Here is a 22,605-nt window from a genome sequence, read left to right on the forward strand (position 1 = left end):
GGCTGGGAGTTCCACGATGCCTTAGTAGGGTAGCACTCTATGGTAAAGGGAAAGTGCAGCTGTCAGGCTCGGCTCTAACTGATGAATTCAAGTGTGCTAAGGTTCGGCTAGAAATTACACTGCTGGAATCATGTGCCGAGTGTATAAGTGAGGTAGCACCCGTAGTGAGAACAAGGAGAAAGTGGGGAGCAAAGGACATGGTGGAAGATGTAAAGGCTGCCCTTCACATCAGTGATATTATGGGGCAAGTACAACAGGAAAGAGGAGGCCTTGGTCCCAGTTTGGCTCCACGAGAGGCACAAAGTAGCTCCAGCTGAAAGGAGCAAGTTGGTAGTTACTGAAATGCAAAAGCAGGAGGATGATGTGCATCAAGGTGGTGTTCCGCTAAGCAGGAAGAATGGATGAGATGGGAGACTGTGGAGCAGCATAAGATTGGCTGGCGAGACCTGTGAACAATGGAAGAGGAGGATCAGCTTCCTAATCAGGGCCACATGTGATGTTCTTCCAAAACCGCAGAACCTGAATGTGTGGGTAGGAGAGAACCCTGCATGTCCTCTGTGTTTATCACTGGCTACCCTGAAGCACATTCTTACATGATGTAAGGTGGTTCTGAGCCAGGGTTGCTTCACTTGGCATCATGACCTGGTGCTGCAATGCTTGGCATAAGCACTGAACACTGAAAGAATGAAATAATAAGCTCACCAGCTCGCCGCCAATATCAGCAAAGGCTGGCACACAGAGAACTACATTCCTCCATCCAGGAGAGCAACCAACAAGAAAGGATATTAGAACTAAGATTTGTGGTTTCTGGTGGAGCTAACAGTGCCATGGGAGGACTCCGTGGATGAGGCATATGAGAGGAAGAAACTCCAGTATGGAACAGCAGGGGTGGAGAGTCTGGGTTTATCCAGTAAATGTGGGTGTCGAGGATTTGTCACACACTCCATGACCCGGGTTCTTAGGGATACTGGATTCAGTGGACAGGAATTGCAACATGTAGTGAGGGGGAGGGGAGTTGTGTTGGCACACCAGCATCACTATTGAGCCTTCCTGAGGTGTTGTGGGCTATTCGACAAAACACAGAAGACGAGAGGTGCCGACTTGATGACCTCTACAAAGTACCCCATCCAGCCCATTCCAGACAGTTGCCATGCTGAGGCGCTAAGAAGGCACTTTGGTTGATCACTGGAGCCAGCATCGGCACCTTTTTTCTGCTGATTCACCAAGGAGGCTGCAAATAAGCAGATCCCTGTAGCCAGCATTACACTTCAGCCATCGACACGGAGCCAATAGGAAATCCACGTTACCTGGAGAAAAAGCACTGAAAATCTCTCCAAGAACAAACCGGAAAATCATCAAGGAAGTCACAAAGAACCCCAGAGTAACATCCAAGGATCTGCAGGCCACTCTCTCCTTGGCTAATGTGAGTGTTCATGACTCAACTATCAGAAAAAAGACTGAACAAGAATGGTGTTTATGGAAGGACAGCCAGGAGGAAACCACTGCTCTCTGAAAAGAAAATTGCTGCCCGTCTGAACTTTGCCAAAGAGCACATATGATCCATAAGACTTCTGGAACAATGTTCTCTGGACAGACCAGTCAAAGGTAGAACATTTTGGCCTCATTGAGAAACATTATATTTGGTGAAAACCAAACACTGCGTTCGAACAGAACAACCTCATCCCAACCGTCAAGCATGGTGGTGGGAGTGTGATGGTTTGGGGCTGATTTGCTGCCTCAGGACCTGGAAAGCTTTCCATCATTGATACAACCATGAATTCTGCATTATATCAGAAGATTCTAGAGGAAAATGTCAGGCTATCCATCCATAAGTTGAAGCTGACCTGAAAGTGGGTGATGCAGCAAGACAATGATCCTAAACATACAAGCAGATCTACAAAAGAATGGCTGCAGAAGAAGAAATTCCACATTTTAGAATGGCCTAGTCAAAGTCCGGACCTAAACCCCATCGAAATGTTGTGGCAGGACCTGAAGCGAACTGTCCATGCAAGGAAGCCCTCAAATGCCACCGAGCTGAAGCAGTTCTGTAAGGAGGAATGGGCCAAAATTCCTCAAAACTGATGTGAGAGACTGACCAACAGTTGCAGGAAATGCTTAGTTGAAGTCATTGCTGCTCAAGGGGGTGCCACCAGTTACTGAATCTAAAGGTTCACATACTTTTTCTCACATGGATATTGAATGTTGAATCATTGGTGGATAAATAAATATTGAAAAGTATCATGTTTAATTGGTTTATCTTTATCTATTATTAGGACTTAGATTAAGATCTAATAACATTTTAGGTTTGAAGTATGCGAAACATGTGAAAATCCTAAGGGGTTCACAAACTTTTTCTCGGCACTGTATGTGTTATTTCAGAAAATTAAATAAGCTTTTTAGAAAAATAAAAATCTGGGGTGTACAGTTTGTTATATCCTTTATTTCAGAAAAATAAAAAGAGCAGTAAAATGGATGAGAACAAAAAGGGTACAAAGTGCTGAAAAAAAACAAGCTTAAAAATGAAAAAAACAAAAATGTATAAAGTGTTGAAAAAATAAAGCAAGTTGAAAAAGTATAGAGTTGTCTAAAAAAAAAATATTAAAAAAAAATATGAAGTGTTTTAAAATTAACAAGGATCAGATGCTGCATGTACAGAGCTAAATAGACCTATACAAAAGTAAAGGGACACAGGCTGGTCTTAAACACAGAAGCGAGTCTGTTGAAAAAAGACAAAATGATTAAAATAAGGAACAACCTGTTTAAGAAATGTACAAACTTAACCCAACACATAAATAAATACATAAATAAATAAAATAAATCGTGAGACCCTGTATACCTGGCTAAGTTAACATTTAAAAAAACCTTATCGCATTATTTACACTGAACAAAAATATAAACATGCAACAATTTCAAAGATTTTACTGAGTTACAGTTCATATAAAGAAATCCATCAATTGAAATAAATTCATTAGGCCCTAATCTATAAGGTAGGGGTGTGGATCAGAAAACCAGTCAGTATCTGGTGTGACCACCATTGCCATCGATAAAACGCAATTGCGTTCGTTGTCCGTAGCTTATGCCTGCCTATACCATAACCCCACATCCACCACGAGGCACTCTGTTCACAACGTTGACATCAGCAAACCGCTTGCCCACACAACGCCATACACGCCGTCTGCCATCTGCCCGATACAGCTGAAACCGGGATTCATCCCTGAAGAGCACACTTCTCCAGCATGCCAGTGGCAATCGAACATGAGCATTTGCTCAATGAAGTCGGTTACGATGCCGAACTGCAGTCAGGTCAAGACCCTGGTAAGGACGACGAGCACGCAGATGAGCTTCCCTGAGACGGTTTCTGACAGTTTGTGCAGAAATTCTTCGGTTGTGCAAACCCACGGTTTCATCAGCTGTCCGGGTGGCTGGTCTCAGATGATCCTGCAGGTGAAGAAGCCGGATGTGGAGGTCCTGAGCTGGCATAGTTACACGTCGTCTGCGATTGTGAGGCCGGTTGGACGTACCGTCAAATTCTCTAAAATGATGTTGGCGGCAGTTTATGGTAGAGAAATGAACATTCAATTCTCTGGCAACAGCTCTGGTGGACATTCATGCAGTCAGCATGCCAACTGCACGCTCCCTCAAGACTTGAGACATCTGTGGCATTGTATTGTGTGACAAAACTGCACCTTTTAGAGTGGCCTTTTATTGTCCCCAGCACAAGGTGCACCTGTGTTTAATCAGCTTCTTGATATGCCACACCTGTCAGATGGATGGATTATCTTGGCAAAGGAGAAATGCTCACTAACAGGGACGTAAACATATTTTTGCATACAATTTGAGAGAAATAAGCTTTTTGTGTGTATGGAAAATTTCTGGGATCTTTTGTTTCAGCTCATGAAACATGGGACCAACACTTTACATGTTGCGATTATATTTTTGTTCAGTATATTTTACACAGCTTGAGACCCAAGCATGTGTAAAGGAAACACACAGCGCTTTTGAAATGTCCCTAAAAAATGTCTTGAGCTGAAAACATTAAAAAGCCTCCAAAAAAAAAAAAAAAATACAAACCTTGACTATCGGCTGCCATTATGCTAGACTTGTTACAATGTATTTGCTTAAAGAAAAAACATTTTTTTAAATAAAATACTACAAACCTTAAATGTGTCTGTTTGTCTGTGTCTGAGGTAATGGGAACACTGCTGTACACTAAACTGTGCCCCTCATGGAGCTAAGGGATGTCGCTCAAAGATAAGAAACTACGGGCCCAGCACTTTCATTTTAAAAACCTATTGCATTATTTATTTCACACAGCTGGATATACAAGCACATGTAAAACGGTCAGCTTCTGAAATGTCTGTATCTAATTTTCAGAGCCACTGGAGTTTTCTACAGTGCTTTTTTTAACAAAATAAGTTAGATGAATGATCTATGATGCATGAAGCAACTACCTTGGCTTAACTTGTCCGTTCACTTCACATATAAGGCAAAGTACTAATGCTCTTTGTTTTTCATGTAGATAATGACAATGACTGAGAACAGTGCTGAAGGTAGGTTGTAAAGATTATATACATTTTCCTGGATTTTCTGATTGAGTAGATTCAGCTGCCAAACTTAGCCCCCTTGTTTTTATGAAGAGGGTTTACTTTGATTTGTATATTCTAGGACTTACAAAAAAGTGTTCAGCCACCTTACACATACAGCTGGAAGAACTACCAGTACTTGAGATTCCCTTAAAGGATCAGGGCCCTTAATAAAACAGGGCTGCTATCACTTTTGCAGCAGGCAGAGGGAGCTCTTGCTGCAGTTTTGTTTTGCAACACAGAACTGCGCACACCAGACACCACTAGTGTTGATAATCCAGGCACAACACAAACGAGCCACACTTGCATTCTGTACATGTTCCGGTACGGAGCCCAAACCAACACTTGTCCCAAGACAGTATTATTGTCTTTATACATCAAGCCATACTGACTAAATCAGTGCTGTCCATAATGATTTGTGTATCTGTCAGCGTGATTCTTTTCATGTTTTTACATTTGCTATGTAAAAACAAGTTTTAATTATTTGTATTTGTAAAAATATGCCTGCTGAGTGACAATTCCCAACACCAGGAAAACTAGACTAGACAGAGCCACACTGCTCATATACATTCACAGCAAATAATGTGTGTGTGAGTTACTGAAAGTAAATACATTTTCTCTGCATTTTTATTTCAGATCTGGATCGAATTTTCTTGCAAAGTGCCAACAGAGTATTCATTGCTAATACCAATGACTGAATTATGTTCTGCTGTGCATTTGTTATTTTGATAATAAAGGTATTCAGGTTAAGGGAGGGGTTGGATTGGCTTAGTGAAAGGCACGTAAGGAAATTCAATTCGAAAACTGTGACGTGCTGTTAAATTAATAATGAATCTGTTTTTACCTTATATTTAAATCAATCTATAGCATTGCGTTGTTTTTGTCAACATTTCAAATGTTATTACTTTTCAGCAAACCTGAAAAAAAATGGACCACAGCACTATCGTCTGTGTAAATAAATGGATTTTTGTGTGTGAAGCTTGTATTCTGTACTATGGTATATAAACTGTTGTTTATATTGAATGTATTTCCAATGGTGATTTAGGCCTACCTAAATAAAGACCCCTCGGCACGTAGAAGTTGAATGTTTCCTACCAAAAAAACTTTTGAGATATTATTTGTGGCTGTTATTACGAAAAAAGTGGAGTCAAACAAGGGTGGCACTTTAATGAGACAAAAAACATCAGACAATGAAATGGGTTCAAGTGAAGGTGGCAGACTAGGAAGTGGTATTTCTGATGGTAGAGCAAGCCACAGTGATTTCCCTGACATAGCTGCAGGTGGAAATGAGGGCGGCACCAGTGTTCAAAATGAAAGTACATCTCCAGATGAGGTGTTTTGGCAAATTAACTCTTCAGAAACTGTCCCCAGCTATGGAAAAGGGTCTGGTTCCTCAAAGAAGGAAATATTTAGGACCAAACAAAGAAAATTAAAAAAAAAAACGGAAATTGGTGGAAATGCAGCTTGTACAAACTTACATAGAAAAAACAACATTGAAAACTTACACGATTAATAACAAACTACACAGCATTTACAGGTACCTTACAGCTCATAAGTGCTACGTGTTTTGTGATAAGAGCCGTGAGAAGAATGTCATTCTAACAACTGAGACAGCATCCGTGTTGAAAAAATCAAGGGGGTTTATAAAATCTTGTGCCTTCAGACTGCAGTACAACATGGGAGTGCTTGGAAACATTGCTAGAACTGATGTGCTGCTTGATGACACTAAGGAGTTTGTGATTAAGCACCCATATCGCAAGTTAATTTTCCTAATGTTTATCGATTACTTTGAGAAGTTTGTTAAGGATGTACTCGTCCCTGTTCTTGCACTATTTTTAGAAGTTCAGAAGAAAAACTTGTTGAAAATGGAAGCTGAGTAGGCTGTAGAAACAACAGGCCCACTGTCTCTACTGTTACCATGGTTTTAAAGATAAAGTGCTGTTCAATTCAGCAAATGCGTTTTCACATACTGTTAACATCCTGACACTATGGAAACATGCAACCCAATCAATAACAACACAGTGAATTGAAATCATTATAAATCATGTGTAAGAAATTAACAAGTCACAGCAACTGATACAAACGTGTTGATTTGATTGTGTGTTTGAGACAAACTTTGCATAAAAACTGTAGTACTGAGTTAACTGTTCAAAACCAACTGATTTTGTGTCATGTGTACGTAGTTTTACAAAGTTAAGACACAGAAAATGTTTTCTGTGGTGAATGAAGGAATGCTTACTTTTCTGAAGCTTAATTGTCTCTCCATTTGCTTTATGGTGTTTGGGATGTAACTAGTGATTGTATAGTTGCTTGTAAGTGTGAGCAACAATATTTACTTGATTAAACTTGCAAATATAATCAATGAGACGGACTAATATTATTAGAAATAATGCTGTGTGGTCACTGTATTTGTTTGCATTATCACTTCTTTTGCTTATTCAATTTTCCTAATAAAGCTGATGTTATCAATAATACCAAAGAATTACAGTGCTTTTCTAAGCTTACATTTGCACCATGATAAGTCCTGAGTCACAGCAGGTTCCATCTTCTACAATTCACATTAAATGGACAGTAAAATATCATCTATAGGTATGGAATGCATCTCAGCCTGTTGAATGGAAAGGCAAGGGCTGAATTCAGAGAGGAACGTCATGCCTTTCAACTAGAGCCAGCTATGTAGTCGAGAGGTAAGTACGTGTCTTATGCTGATGTCAGGAGTAGATCTAAACATGTATCATGTTTTAGTAGAATTACATTTTTAAATTAATTCACCCATCTCAAATACTACCCTGATTGTAGATGTCATTTACAGTCCCTGTTCTACCCGCAAAAAACAAAATTGTCAGGAAATGTTTTTGTTAATAATTTGTATAGTTTCTCAAGCAACGTTTAAATGTAATGTAATTGATCTTCTATTAGGGTAACAGTACAAGTCAATCCCACTGTGACAAATGTCTATTATGTAGAACGGTCCATTTCAAAGATTCCAAAAGATGGTTCCTTTAAAAAAACAAACAAAAACAAAAACATATTCTGCATTTTGACAATAATATTTTTGCCTGCTAAATGGTGCTTTTGTACCAGACGCATCACTGGCACATTTCACATTTACACCAGTAAAAATAAGTCTACCATTACAAAGCAGTTAAAGCGGGTACAGTAACTGAATACTTTAAACATAGTAATTACAGATACTGCAAGGACTCCATGCGAACTGCAGGAAGCACCAAGCTCTAGACTCCCCTTCCTGCCACTCCCTTCAGGAAAGCAGGAATCGCAGCATGACAGCTGTGGACCTCCTCCAAGAAAAGGGAACAACAGCTACTGTAAGATGCCATGTTGACCTTGGTCCTGGGAGAGAACTAGTTCAGAATATATATCTACCCCAGCTCGATCTTAAAGTCATAAAGTAACAACAGACATGGAAGCATATTAACCTTAAGCGGGTGGGCTGCAGTGCTGGATAGAGTGGTGAGGTATAATCTGTTTCTATGTGAATCCATTCAAATTCTTGTAATAGTTACACATCCAGCTAAACTTGATGGCCACGTGTGCTTTACAAAAATCCTACTTTAAAACATGCAATTTCAGAATGTGGCCAGGGGGTGGAACTGTGTGCTCTTCCATGTGCTCCCCTGTATGCCTGCTGATTTTAATTTAAGTAGCAGGCCTTCCTATGTATACCACAAAAGGTATACACAACTTATGCGCTGTTTATAAGGAGGTATATCGTGGCTTCTTCCATAATTCCGTTACTAGTCCATTGATTGAAGCAATTATAAAGCACAAACATATAGCCCACAGTCTCATAACTGTCTTACTTCAGCATTACAACAAGGGAGCTGGTGTGTATTTTTCAAAATAAGGGATTCATACCAAACTTTTACTGTGAACGTATAACTCTTCTTCCATTGTAAAGTTATTTTCCCAAAGCCCCAACGCTTCCACATTAGAAATATGTTTTCCCTGCATGGCTGAGGGAGAGATTAGCAGGGATATATTTTATCTGAAATCTGATATCTGATCAGCATTCTGCTGGGTGGGACAGACTGGCTGAGGTAATGCCTTCTGCTCTAAATCCACACACCTCGCTAACATGCAGTGACAGGCTCTAAATATCATGCAACACAGAGGAGGGGAAATTTCACTCTTCAGGTGTTGTGCAGTCGCTGCCGGCGTGGAACAAAGCTGAACGTTGATCGTTGTCCTGGGGTAAGCCTTTTGCTTTTTTTATTCACCTTGTTCTGTTTTTAGGAATTTGCACCACTTTATACAAGTATATACTGCAGTGTAGTACTGATTGCTTCTATACTAACAATGGAAGCGATATATGATTAACAAAGTGAGTACATTTCAAAACTTATCACAGCCTCCCTGACTTCCTGTGCATTTTCCATTGATGCTTTTGTTCTAAAGATGCAACAGTCGATTGATTAATTGATTGACATTCTTTGTCCTTGTGCCCTACTTGGAGCATTAGGCTTACAGATGTAATTCATTACTAGCACATGAAATGTTTGTCAATTCCTGTGTTATATTGCCATGTATAATAATATGCACTTGCATGTTTGCAGTTGTATTTGAAGGCTTTTGTGAAGTCAACACCATGTTTTAGCTTTTAAATAATAAAGTTTGTCCTACTTAAACAAGACTGCTACTAAAACAAGTGCATGTCTAACATGTGAAACTGCTTGCGTGTGTTATTCACCATTCCTTAAGACCCCCCCCCCCCCGTAATTACAACTTCAATGTAAGATCCTTATTAGTGTGTATGTGTGATACATTCTTGCAGTTTATTGCACAAAAAACATGCTAATACTGAATGAGTCCGTTATTTGTATCTATCCACTATAGCCTGGTACACTTTCAGAACACTGGATTTTGACAGTAATAAACACAGTGCAGCAAAGGGTTACCCTCCTATTAGCATAAGCAACATTGGACCCTTTAAGTTTTAAGTTTTTGTTTTCTGTTTTACAAACCGTTTTCTTTGGTTTACACATTGGGTGAGTTTTCACAAGCAGCAGGCAGTAATTAGACATCAAAGCTTGCTGCACATACAACTTTGCTAGGGACTAATCTAAAGTGTATTATTCTGCAGTAATCACAACATGTGGGCTTTCATAAGAGCTGGCAGATACAATGCATGACCATGCTTGCTGCTAGCATAATAATTCCATCCTGCTTATTTTGCATTTCTATACGCTCTTTAGGTCTTAAATGTGCAGTTTATAGCAAGCATGCATTTTTATTTTAAAATGTGATCCATTATATTTAAGAAAGTTCTATTTGCATGCTGGGCTTTCAGGAAATCTGTTACCCTTGTCTTCTTGGTCCACGCATGGTTACTGCAGCACTAAAGATGTATGGAATTATCCTGTTAGCTACAACCACTTTAAGTTTGAGCATGGCTTGACTATGGTTTACTACACTTCATTATGCTTTTACCATGACTTTATAAGGGGTTCATTTTTTGTGTAGAGCACTCACTTTCCATCCTTTGAACCCAGGTTTAATTCTGAGTTGGAAAACTGTTGTAAAACCATATGGACCACCTCATCTAAAATTATTTAAAATTGGCATTCAAATATCCAAACTATGCACATTTCGTTCATACTAATTCAGAACTATAAAATATAAGTAGTACCTGTAATACCAAGCTAAAAAGAAAAGGCTAGTCTTTAATAATAACCATTACAAATGCAATCACACTTTAAAAACATACAATAAATGTCAACATTTACATTGAAATATGATACATATCTAAACACTGCCATTGTCAAATATGTTTTATGCCAGTCAATTATGTTTTTTAGTCCATCATTACTTAGATCAGTTAATAGATTGCACCATAACAACCAGTTCTATAGATAAGCACTAAACAATACTGTGCTGTATATATGCCTCCTGGTTTCCAAGCAGGTCCAGCCATAAGGTCTGTTAATACTAATAATGGTGCTCTGCACTAAAATTACTACACAAACCTACATACTTTATATAAGTTTGCCATGGCATGTTTGCACTGTAATTTTGTAGTTTCCCCATGGTTATACTATCACTTTACCATACTCTATCATGGTTTGCCATGTTTGAATATGCTTTACCATACCTCTCTGCCTTACCATACCTTACCTATGCTTAAGCATGCTTTTGCTGTGCTTTATCCCACTTTCCTTTCTTTTACTATGGGGAATATTTAAAGGGATAATAGGTATAATAGCCACCGAGTTTTAAAATTCCAGGGGGGGGGGGGGTGGGGGGTGGGGATTTGTTGGCTGAGTTAGCCGACACTCCTCCGCCTGTAAAAAAAAGAAACAAAAAAGTAGTTTTATGTAAAATACAAAAATTGTGCTGCTGCCGTTTAATTTTTTTTGTTTTCTTAATTCTGGAGTTGATTTATCTACTAAAAAATAAATACATCACAGAAGTCTAATGCAGCGGATTTACAATTTCAACTTTACAGTGATAATAAATAGCTATGAACACACTGAAACTTCATCAGTACAGACAGCAAAAATACAGGGCACTGGTAGTTTTTTTTAAGAAGACTATCAATCGATGTTGAAATCAGCACTTAAAGCACCAATATGGCAAATTTTTTTTTTTTTTTTTTTTTTTTATAAGCACAAACTAGCACCAACATCACTCTGGAATACAGCCTGCTGTTTTGAGAATAGTATTGAAACATGTTTTCAGTACTGAATTCAGTTTATAGCCTTTCCTTTTTTTTAACGTTTTAAAAAAATGTGAAAGCAATGAATTGATATGCATGTGCATACAAATAAAACAGAAGTGCTTCACTAGTTTGACTCAGTTTTACATTTCTTATACTTGCAAATAACGCTTCAGTACCGCTGTCAGAAGTTCTTTGCAGAGTGACGTTATAGGGGCTATCAGAAAATTACTCATTTTTAAATAAACTTTTACAGTCCAATACATGCACATGTTTGGCTGTTTTTGTAAACATCTGAACGCTAATTAATACAAACCATTGCTATGTTCCCTAGCTGTTTGGATGAACGGGCTAGCATTTCCATTTTTATAGCTTCTTAAATAGTGATTGCAAAATGGGAGCTACAACCTGCATTCCGCATGGTCCTAGTGTTCCACATTCCACTGGATAATCAACATTCTATCAAAATCCCGGGGGGGTGTTCAGCCCACTTTTTAGAATTCCAGTGTCGGCTGGGGACCCCAAGCCCCCCACGTAGTCATCGCCTATGCTTCCTGTAGAGCGAGCCAAAGTTCTCGTCTCTTCACCAAATAAAAATGGATTTAAACTGTATTCCTTGTGCAGAGTCATAGGACTCGACCTGTAAGTATACCTGTACAATTAAAAAGGCATAGCTTCCAATGCTTGTTAAACATTCTCGTCTTTTTTTCTCCAGTATTGGGCTTTTGGTTCTTGTGAATGTAATGGTCATGAAATGTAACGGCACTGGGGAAAATAATTAATAAAGAGTTTTGTGAAAAGTTTCCCCCATTAAAACAAACCAAAAGAAATCTGTATTAAACTAGCAAAAAAACAACATGGTTGCAGATGTAATTTTGGTTTGGATTGTTTCTGACTAGTTTTATAACATTCTAATTGTTTTAAATTCTTTTCAGAAAATTATATTATATGATGTAAACTTTGCAATCGCTACAGTTACTGTGCCTGATTTTTCATGTGGGCAAATTTTTCATGTGTTACATTTACTATGAACAGGGCAATCTGCCTATTATTTGGCCATAGGAGAAATTGGACTACAGGCAATTATGTTTTACTGGTTATGAATTATGTGGATGGATTGTGATTGAAAGAACTCAACACTGTAGCCTTCTGTCCTGAAAATACAAAACACGCCAATCTGCCAACAGTTGTTGGAGTGAGTGTTCCTTAGCTCAGTGTAATTGAATGCAATGTCCGGGGTGTTGTTGGCCTGAAAGCTGTGCAGACTGTGTGAGACCTGCTGGCTGAGTGCAGACTCAATGTGTCTGTCTCTTATCTGCAAGGCCAGCTGTTCTTCCATTTCAAAGTGATAAAACATACGTCTACTGACTTCTAGGTCCTATGGAATATTAAGAAAGCTGGCAGCAGGAATTTGAATCAGTGGATTACTTATAATACATTTGTGATGAGTGGTTCTAGGGTCTTGCCATAGCTATCCCTGTTTTTTCAGCGCTGTTTCACATTTTCTGGACGGCTCCAAACAATTTAACATCACAATCCAAACAACTGCTACTGTATTTCTGGTTCAGGCGTGTAACATTTCTTAGACGCTATTATAAATAGTTTCCTGGAAATGAGGCATATTCAGTAAAGTCACATGACTGCTTTGGAGAGAAAAGGCTCTCCAAGTAGCTTGACTGTTTGTATTGTAGTGTACTGAGGTTACCTTGGCAACACATCTGCTAAAGGTGTAGATACAGGAGAAGAGGCGGTGTGCTACCTGTTTAAATAATTCAGATTGCTGCACAGGGGAAGGGCTGTAGCATTAAAACATGTTTTAAGGCGGTTTTCCCAAATAGTACATAAACTGCCTTTTTAAACAAAACCTAAAATAAATCCCTCTGGTACAGAACTCCCTGCAGTGTTTACAAGAAACACATCACTACACTACCATTGCTTTATCTCTTGTTGACTCCAGCATTGTATTTTTCAACATAATCCTTTTGATTGTTTTGATATTTTTATTCGTCGCCTGGGAACACGTTTCTCAAGTTTTACTCAGGAGTGAACACCAGGAGAAAAATAATTACTCTTTGAAACATAATAGTGTACCCAGAAAAAGCTCCCTCCTGCAACAACACTCATCTGTTCCCACAATATTCAGAGTATTGTTACAGGAGGCAGCATGATCTGTATACACCACGATGTTTACAAGAAAATTCTCTTTCTTTCTGGCAAAGTACCAAGTAAAAGTTGAAAGTTAATTTATGATCTCAATGTGTGAATAAAAATTGGCTCTGTCATGTGTTGAACAACACTCCTAGATGTACAGATAATGGACCACATCCTGCTGTTCTTTGTTTTCTAGCAAGCCTGTAGTTAATAAACCACGAGTGAAGCTCACAGTATCCATTCAGTATATGGCATAGTTTTCTCTTAATTTTAGAGCCTGTTTGTTATTTTTTATAATGCAGGGATTTTACACTATATAAAAAAAAAGCAACCGTTGCCTTGAAAATAATATTTCTTAATAGCTTGACTTGGTGGTGGTGGTGGTGGTGGGGGGATCAGGAAAGTTATTAGAAGATGTAAAGCAGAATTTGAATTAGCGTTTCATAAAGTTAGTATTCTAATAATTTATGGAACTGTCAGCAGTTAAGTGATGTTTACATAAGACTTTTGAGGACGTTCTCTATCGAATCTGAAGATTTATAAAAAAAACAAAAAAAAAACAAAGGTAAAACCCAAACCCCACTGCGTTTCAATTCCAGCACAGTCAGAGATTCTACTCTTGACAGGCACTGGCGCAATCAACAAAACTGACCTTTAAAAGGCATGCTGCAAACACTTGTTGCATAACTTCTCTAGCTTTACCTACTCGAGAGTCGGTTTACTTCCTTTTACACTTAACCAGCCCTATAGTTAATGCTGAAATAACCCTGGCTTAAATAAAAACAGTACATTTATTTGATTATATTTCTGTTTTATTTAGGTTTTGATAATCTCCACACTTGACTTAACTAATAGGATGAAATATTTAAAATAAAAAAGAAACATGGTCTGGTCTATTGGCATCTACTTTGGCCAGGACTACAAGCAGATTGCACTGCATGTTCAGAGACAAGTAAACCCTGTTAATCTGGCCTTACACTAGCTGTCTGCAACCCTCCCCTTCAGCTGCCATTCTTGTACCATACCTTGCAATGAACATGGTAACATTCGGAAGGTGAGCAAAATACATTTGTAACAGATACAGCATCTGCTACTGCTACTGGCCCATAACATTTTAATATCATATTGTTATTTTTGACAGGATGTCAGAAACTAAAACAAGCAGCGTAACTGGTTGCTGCATAAGATGTAAATTCTCTAGAAATGACCAACACAGAACACACGATCAAAACAAACGAGAACAGGACCATCGCAGCTCCAGTCAAGTCACCTTAAAAACATTTAAGAAACGCAGTCAGAAGCAATCAAAAAGCTTGACAAACATCATAAGAAGTGGAGACTAATGCTTTACCATTCCTCTGGGTTTTACAATGCTTACCTGTGCGTTATCATGCTTTCACTGTGCTTTATTACCCTTTGCTATGCTTTTACCATGGGAAACTTTTACAGTATAGGGTGCACTGAGACCTTTTGTCTATTTTATTTGGATTTTTAACAAATATTCAGCCATGCAAAAATCATCAGAACAATAGGCAAAATATAGTATAACTTTGGTATCCAGGAAAGTACTGTATGATACATTTGAATGAGTCCGGCTGGCAGCTTTAACCTGAGAAAGGAGCATTTCAGTGTTGCAAAATTAAAATGTTACAGTACACTGAATTCACCACTGATCACTGTCTGCTTGCCTTTAATCTGGGGCTCAGCTTGATTGCAGCACTGTCTGCATCCGGCCCTCCTCCTCCTCCACACTTTTAACCCCATCATGACTGGGAGCACATACTGTAGATACAATTTCATGTGTATTTGATCTTTTTTTTAGTAATGTAATGATGGTCAAATTGAAGGTTTCCTTGTGGCATGACTTTGATTAGTACAATAAATTACCGGTAGTTGAGTAGTAAATGTTCTGAAGCCCAAAAAATGTGGCAATAGGCAAATTCATTTCCGAAATCCATTTCATTCTAGATGTCTACACCTTAACCATAATACCCAAACATTATCCTGCCTTTCAAAATATTAGCTTCCTGTTTTGTGAGGGACATATTTCAGACTTTTCAACCACTCCTGTATAAATCGAACAATGGTTTTGTAAAAGACCACAAAACAATCTATCAGTCTGTTTAGATGCTGCTTATTCCAGTCAGTGTGAGTAGTTATATATCTGAAAGACTTTACTCACGCTGATATTACTGATGTACTGTATTACGATTTGATACAAAGATAACAATAATAATTTCAACTAGTAAAATAGGCAGACATACCTCTCAAATACACCAAAACTCACCTTGAGGTGTCTTAAGCTAGTCAGAGTTCACTGCCATTTGTATTAACATTGATTTAGTGAATTTACACCAAAATGACTAAATCTGGATGGCCAGCCAGTACATTTGTGTTATATTTTCCATTGCTGGTCTCCAGCAGAACCTTGTTTTATGATTGATGAACCTCAAGTTCTCACGCCAGGCTGTCATTTCAATTGGAACTAATAAATAACAATTTATCCTATGACAATAAGATAATAATAATAATAATAATAATAATAATAATAATAATAATAATAATAATAATAAATATTATTATTATTATTATTAGTTACATCAGGATCATTTTGGTCCCATGTCAGTATCATACCCTGCTGGAAATCCCAGCTTCTGTTGGTAAATTCGAAGATTTTTTGGCCTCTTACTGGGTACTCAGCCGGTATAGAAAATCCTAGACAAGTCTGAAGGGAATAGATATGGAGGAAAGACATAAAACAGCTAACCTTAGAACTTAAAAGGACCCGTTTAACCAGCTCCCGACTAGCGCCAACTCTGGTGAACTACGATGAACAGCTGAAACACTACTGGTCATTGCTGGAATTTTCCACAGGGGTATTCTGTGCATAATATTGCAAATATTGTGTACATATGTTTACTGTTGTATATAATTTGCAGCATGTATTTAATTGTATTCATATGATATACAGTATATAAAGAAAAACTATATTAAATGTACTTATTTATTTGATTTATATTTTAGACATACTGTATAATGTTCGACTTGGTGAAAAAAAAGTATATATTCAGGAATACAGCTCTAACATTCAAGAGTTTAGCATAAGGTCAGTGTTGAGAAAAAATACCAGTGCAAAACAAATACATTTTATTATAAGTGATATCATTTTAATATATACTACAGTGTATGCCTATTTATATTTTGCACATTGTTCACCGTGCGTACATTTCTAGTAGTCTCATACTAACTTGCCTTAAAAATGCCGCGTTTGTGACGCCACCTTAGTCAAATCCGTTTGCATGGCGACCCTAAACTCCACCTCGCAGTGTCTGCGTGGATGTGTTGACAGCTCTCGAATTCCAAATCCATTCCAGCTCCAACTGGCTGGCTGTGACTGGCTGCCTGAATCTCCGCGAGAATGGTTCTGTACTCCGGCCGTCTCCCCCTGTGCAATCCCGGGAAGAAATGACAGCGCCGGGAAAAGGCGAAGACGCTTGTTCTGTTGCATTGAAGGTACTGTATCAAAAGTATGTAACACTCATTTAAATCGCTTCAGCTAAGAAGATGCCGTTCTCTTTCGTTTTATCTTTCTCAGTTACAAATGGATGGATTCACGGGGTTTGCAGCTTTGCACAGTGTAGACATACTCATTTAATTTGCAACTTAAGACAGGCTATTTTAAAATCTTCTGCATTTTTATCCTGTCCTCTATAAACCAACAGTGAATACCGTAGTGAAGGGGGCGGCCCTCATACGTGTCACGAGATTAATATTACACAATATAGACAATAAATAATATAAATAGAAGAAAACACCATTACAACGAGAAACTTCATATTTATATCGCACATACAAGTGCCATCGTTTAATACGGCTTCTCATTCGAGGTAACGGAACCAGTTGCATATCTGCACTATGCTGTTACTTTTTTTTTTTAGATGGGTAGAGACGCGATTTCACATATAAAGAGGTTTTGTTTGCTGTGTTTCGAAAATGATTTTGTCGCAGCAGGAAGAGCTGTTGAATAGAGCCTTTGAATAGCGAGTACATCTCCCTTCCAAAAACATACCGCACTATTTAGTATTTTGGGCATTAGTACTGTTAAACTTTTTTTTTTTTTTAATGCAAACATACTCAAGATACTTATTTCTAATAATCAGCACGCTATATTCATTACAATTATTGTTATTATTCAGTAAACTCAGTGTTTTAATATCGCTTAAGGAGTTTAAACCAAAACAAAGGACATTAGGTAGCCGAGACCTGTGTTTGTTTTGATAGATGCTCCTACATTATTCTTGTACTGTATTTTAACTGGTTTGTATTGGTTGTGTTTATATGAATTAGTTTTTTGTGTGTGTGTGATATTCCAACTTCTTGACCAGATCTCCCCTGAAAAAATAAATCTTATTCTCAGTGGGACTTTGCTGGTTAAAAAAACAACAACTAAATAAACACCAATAAAGCAAGATAGCAATAATAATAATTACAGTAAATACATGTTTTAGTTTCATTTTTGACTTGTCTGGTTATTTAAACTCGCTGAAACCAGCACAACGACGTTTGTCAAGCTTCAAGCCAGTGCAGGAACTTTTATCAGGCCACTGTCTCTGGAACAGCCAGCAATTTCTAACTGCACTGTACTGTGTCACTACAACACATTCCCAAGTTTCCAGTTGCTTGCCTGTGGAATACTGTAGATACACAATCATAGTGTTAAGATACACACTGCTCTGTTAAAAACAACAATCACATGTTGAAGACCACCTACTTTAAGTAACCTGTTTTATTTCAGCAACGCACAACTCGCAGGCTTACAGCATGCTGCCAAGGATGTTTCATGTTAAATATTGCTTAAGGTTGAGTTGTCTCTGGGATCAAATGTCTGCCTTCCAAGAACTGATACAACAAACAAACCTGAAGGGGACTTGCTAGAAATTTCCTGGTAAGTGGTTATTTATATTTTCATCAGTCCATTTCCTGACACATTCTGTGTAAGGGCTCACTCAACAGTATACGAACTTGAAATTATTATTATGATTGTTTTATTAGATTTTTTACTGTTACCTGGGCTTAGGTCAGGTCAGTTATACAGCGGAGAATAGTGTTGGTACCCGGGTTGAAATGACTCGAGTCAAAATTTTTCGTGACTCCGACTCGAGTCATTGCCATCAAAGACTCTACTTCACTCTACAATCCCTGCACGTAAAGACTCGACTCGAGTCAACTCCCTGCCGAAAAGACATGACTTGACTCAAGTCAAGCAAAAAAGTCTCCATCTGACTCAAGTCATTGTCTTTATAATAAAATCAATAACAAACTTATGTTATTTTCAATGCATGCAACCCCACTTTAACACAAAAAATAATGCCAGGGCATATTAAACAGCATGGCAGAAAGTTATTTTTCAGGTTTCATTAACACACAAATAAAGGTAATAAATGCAAAACATTTCTAATTAAAATTTTACCTAGTGAAAGCTTGAATAATTTAATATTATAATATATAATATAATAATTTGGGAAGTATTTGGTGCTCGCTGTTTTATTGTATGTATGGCTGTATGTATTTTATCTATTTATTTATGGACACCATATCTCTTAAGGGAGTTGGTGTTTTGTAGCTATTTTTAAATTCCCCTATAAATCCAATTCTGAATACAACATTGTTTACAGTACACTTTTGTTAAGCTAATACAAACTAATAAAAACTACAAACATTTGGAAGTTTACCTAAACTAATATTAGCCAGTCCAAGGTCAGTGCTAATCAGGGTCTGTGAAACTAGAGGTTTATGTTTAAAGTCTTAGTTAAAGACTTTAACTAAGGCTTACAACGTTTTTCTTTTCTTTCTTTCTGGTCACATTTTATACTTCAAGTTTTATGTATATGTATATTAAGTATAAGATGTGACCGGAGAGAAAGTTTAAAAGATGAATTTGTTTCTGTACTTTTTTCAATCCAGTATTATGTTTTGTTATGCCATTAGGACGCCGACAGACACCTTTTTATTATGTTTTGTGCTTTTGTGAAACAGTATCTGTTACTTAAAAATGTCTTGTTGACATTTAATGGAAAAAGACACTCCGCAGCTCAGCTTACACTAAGAGGAGAGATATGTAGTACAGATTGTGTTACCTGTGAATTATATAACATTTTGCCTCAGTTTCTTTATTTTTCTGTTTGTCTCCTATGTGTTAAAACCTTGAAGTAATATCTCAACATGAAATTAAATGCCACCAAATTAATGTATCTGAAACAAAACTATTAAGGGAGTGCCGGTGTTGAAAAGTGAGAAAATATTAGATATGTTCTTTGTTTTGTGGTATCATTCATTATTAAACACCCAACCCAGTTGAGCACAGAGAAAGGGGTCTTTATACAGTGGCAAAATGTGCTTATAAATAGATCAAGGAATCAAATTCACAAAAATGAAAAGATGAAAACAAAGCAGAAACTGTGGACTTTTAATGGTGAAGTGGGGCAAGTATGACCACATTATTGTGCATCCTAATTTTGTATTTAACAGATTTTTTTTATTAATGTATAGATTGCTAATCTCCTGTAAAACTAATTTGATTAACTCACGATATGTTGAACTGTCAGAACCAGTGCTTAATTTGTGCTGGGGCTTGCCGGGCATGCAGAGTCATATTCCAGGTACCTCTAGTTAAAAATTTCATAAAATGCTTTCTTTTTAAATTCTCAACACAGTTGTATCAAGTCTGTAAGTTCTTGCGTGCGCGCTAAAGAGAGAGTCCACTGCCAGGTTTGTAGCCTACTTTAAATTACTTTACGATTTCAGCTTGAGTGCCTTTAAGTAAGATGACACTGGCTACAACTCTATTGTGATTTTTTTTATGCACAAATATGCTTACTTGATTTGAAAAACGTCATGAACGATACAAGCAACTTCTTACACTACTTGGTTTGATTAAATGAGTAGGATACAACAAAATATGAAAGCTGATCATTAATTTCAACAAAGAGCAACAACAACTTTTAAATGAAAAACATATATTGTAGCCAACTTCAATTGGAACATTAGCCTGCTATATTATATTGCCTTTTTCAATACATATAATTTAATTAATAGAGAATAAAAATATACTAAGATAACAACTACCAAACCAAAGTTTAATTAATCATTTTTGTAGTCTACCACCGGCTTCTGTTGCACACACATCGCTGATAATAGTGCAGACCGTGAGTCAAACCAATGTTCATGTGCTTTTTTTTTTTTAAATCAGTGTCGTCCTCTGAATGCCTTATTATTTTAGTTGTTTAAACCATTTAAATGCAAAACTATAACAAAACATGTTTACAGGCTTTTTCTTTTTTTTGGCCCTGTGGTTGCATATAGTTCATTTTTCTGTAGGTACATATACTTTGTATATGTAGAATACATGAATGTAAACATCTAACCCTAGTATGTACAATACGCTTTCAAATAAACGTGTTATGATTTTGAATGTGTGGTTCTTAAGGACGGTCATTGCTTGCGCCATGGCACCTCTTTATAAATTAAGCACTGGTCAGAACTAATGACTCGAAGTGTCATTAGGAGCAGGAATACTGTAATCATGGATGATTTCAATGTTCCCAATATAAACTGGGGAAGTCCAGTGGAGTGTGATACAGTACAAACTGAAGTGACTGATGCAGTAAATGATTGCTTCCTGACCCAGTGTGTCTAAAACACAACCAGGGACAGAGCAATTCTCTTTCTGTTGAATCAGGTGGGGTTCCTGAGGACTGGAACGTTGTGCCAATATTTTAAAAGGGGAATTTGAAAAGATTACTTTGCTGTCCATTGCCTCAATAATACATCCTGAAAGCACATGTGTTGATCTGGCAGGTAAAAAGTGGGGTGCCGATTCAGCTTGCAAGCTGCAGAATTGACAAAGCTAGGTTTCCCTCCGGTGCTAAAAACCTAAGGAAAATGCAATACATTTAGGATTTGTAGACTGCTTCTGGAGCCAAGCAGAAAGAGTGACTGTGGTCCTCTCACTTGACCCAAGCTGGATCTGGAACTAGGCCTCCAGAAGGCTGTGTTCTAACCTAGTGCTCATCTAACACAATTTCCTAGTAATTGGGGAAAGATGGTTTGATAAGTAAGTAGGATTATGGAATAAAAGAGGCTGTAGATTGTAACTGCTGGTAAATTCTCTGGACATACTTAACTTTGTGTCAACGGTGATGTCATGTTAGCATTTAAAGTGATCTTTTTGTGGAACCAGTAGTATGTATTTTTCCCTGGTTTTATTAGCATCAATAAAGCTGTGAAGTGAAAACGTCTGGCAGTGAGCCCGTCTGTAATTGTAGGCCTAATAAGTACCTTTTTGTATTCAGCAGAACTGTATGCACTGTTACCTCACCCCTTTAAACCCATGTTTGTTCTACAGTTTGCTCAAGCTCAATGGGTCAAAGGGCCATTCTGTGAGAATGTAACATCTGTTACATTGGATATGTTCTCAGTGTTTACTGACCACCGGCAAGATCTGTGTTACTCAGATACAGTAGTAAGTGCTATAGTGAATGAATACATTATACTAAGGAACTGCATTGTAATTAATGCAATCATTAAAGTGGTTATAGCTCAGGTTATTTTCAGGTTTTCCACCTTAAGAGTGTCCACACCCCTTTCCAGTAACCAAGCTGATGTTTCCCTTAATGACAAGCAAACTGTGAATTTTCTTTAACCACATATAATTAGGGTTTCTGATTTTCAGTTTTAATTGGTAAAATTTAGTTTGGAGGATTGTAACACGCTTGCAAGATATAAAGCTATATTACAGTATTAGTAGTATTGACACGCTCGTGGAATTTCAAACAGAATTGCAAATTGTGGCAAAATGTTAAAAAAAATGCCTACACACACAAAACTCCCAGAAGAATATGCCCGTGACCATAAGGATTTTGTTGTGGAAGACAGCAAAGGAAAGAAGGTACAACTGAAGTGTGCAAGTACTGTTGAGTTACTGTACATATTGTGACAGAAAGAAACTGAAGTAACCAAAAACAATAATCTCATACCGTATATAAAAAATGAACCACCCCCCCCAAGAAAAAATGATTTACATGTAACTCGAAAATAGCTAAAAATAAGCATGGAAAAATGAAATTAATAAAAACTGAAAAACAGAAGCCCTACGTATTAAAATGTAAATACATGTTTGCTATAACACATTCAGCTCTG

At 37.6% G+C, this 22,605-nt stretch overlaps 1 protein-coding gene and 1 long non-coding RNA gene across 6 annotated transcripts in view; both read left to right on the forward strand.

Annotated features, from left to right (window-relative positions):
- LOC121294470 overlaps window positions 1-6,995 on the forward strand; it is a 14,351-nt gene extending 7,356 nt beyond the window's left edge. Inside the window, exons 5-6 of the long non-coding RNA XR_005946794.1 lie at window positions 4,520-4,550; window positions 5,220-6,995. This is a non-coding gene — a long non-coding RNA (uncharacterized LOC121294470). The remainder of the gene's footprint in view (window positions 1-4,519; window positions 4,551-5,219) is intronic.
- Window positions 6,996-8,704: 1,709 nt separating this feature from the next.
- The window catches only part of LOC121294917 (GRAM domain-containing protein 2A-like), a 43,626-nt gene continuing 29,725 nt past the window's right edge, over window positions 8,705-22,605 (forward strand). For 2 of the 5 annotated variants that reach the window (XM_041219112.1, XM_041219116.1), the window contains exons 1-3: window positions 8,705-8,795; window positions 16,782-16,920; window positions 18,203-18,352. The gene's annotated coding sequence lies outside the window, so the exon portion shown is untranslated. Of the gene's footprint in view, window positions 8,796-16,705; window positions 16,921-18,202; window positions 18,353-22,605 lie in introns of those variants that run through there. The other 3 variants (XM_041219115.1, XM_041219113.1, XM_041219114.1) reach the window with 3 other exon arrangements.

The sequence above is a fragment of the Polyodon spathula genome, chromosome 19, assembly GCF_017654505.1.
Source record: "Polyodon spathula isolate WHYD16114869_AA chromosome 19, ASM1765450v1, whole genome shotgun sequence".
Taxonomy (NCBI): domain Eukaryota; kingdom Metazoa; phylum Chordata; class Actinopteri; order Acipenseriformes; family Polyodontidae; genus Polyodon; species Polyodon spathula.